Genomic DNA, 574 nt, shown 5'->3' with positions numbered 1-574 from the left:
GCACCAGCAGGCAGTGCGCGAGGGCCGGGTGAGACATGCGCCCGAGTCGCTCTGGCACGCTGCCCAATCATATGGATGGCGCAGACGTGTGCACGGTTGCAGGCCGCCCCAGCACAACGCTATCCACGGCCGCGTCGCCGACGCCAGCAGTGGTACACCGCCCCGACCGCCGCTACGTCGTCGGTGCTTGACCCTGTCCGCACCAGAAGAAGTAGGGTTCTGACATTGGCAGGGGACAGAGGTGAGGTGCCGCTTGGCCTCCTCCTACACACACACACAGAGTGGGGGTGTACGGGGCCCTGTGATACCAAGCACCGTGAGGTTTGTGCCGCCGTCATGAGGGGAGCAGGAAGAGGACACAGACAAGCTGAAGCAACAAAGGGCCGGAAGAACACAAATGAAAAAGAGCACGTGAGGGCAAGAAGAAGGAAAGAAAAAAAAGAACGAGAGAGATGAGGGGAGAAGGAAACGGAAAAGCACATGCAGGCGAAAGAGGCAGCTATAGATCGATATATATATATATATGTATATAAATATACGAATATGCAAGTGAAATAGGAATTCAGCTGAGCGA

This window comes from Leishmania donovani, chromosome 35 (assembly GCF_000227135.1).
Source record: "Leishmania donovani BPK282A1 complete genome, chromosome 35".
In the NCBI taxonomy this organism is placed as follows: Eukaryota; Euglenozoa; class Kinetoplastea; order Trypanosomatida; family Trypanosomatidae; genus Leishmania; species Leishmania donovani.
The sequence above is the reverse complement of the archived record's forward strand: the minus strand, read 5'-3'. Positions refer to the sequence as shown.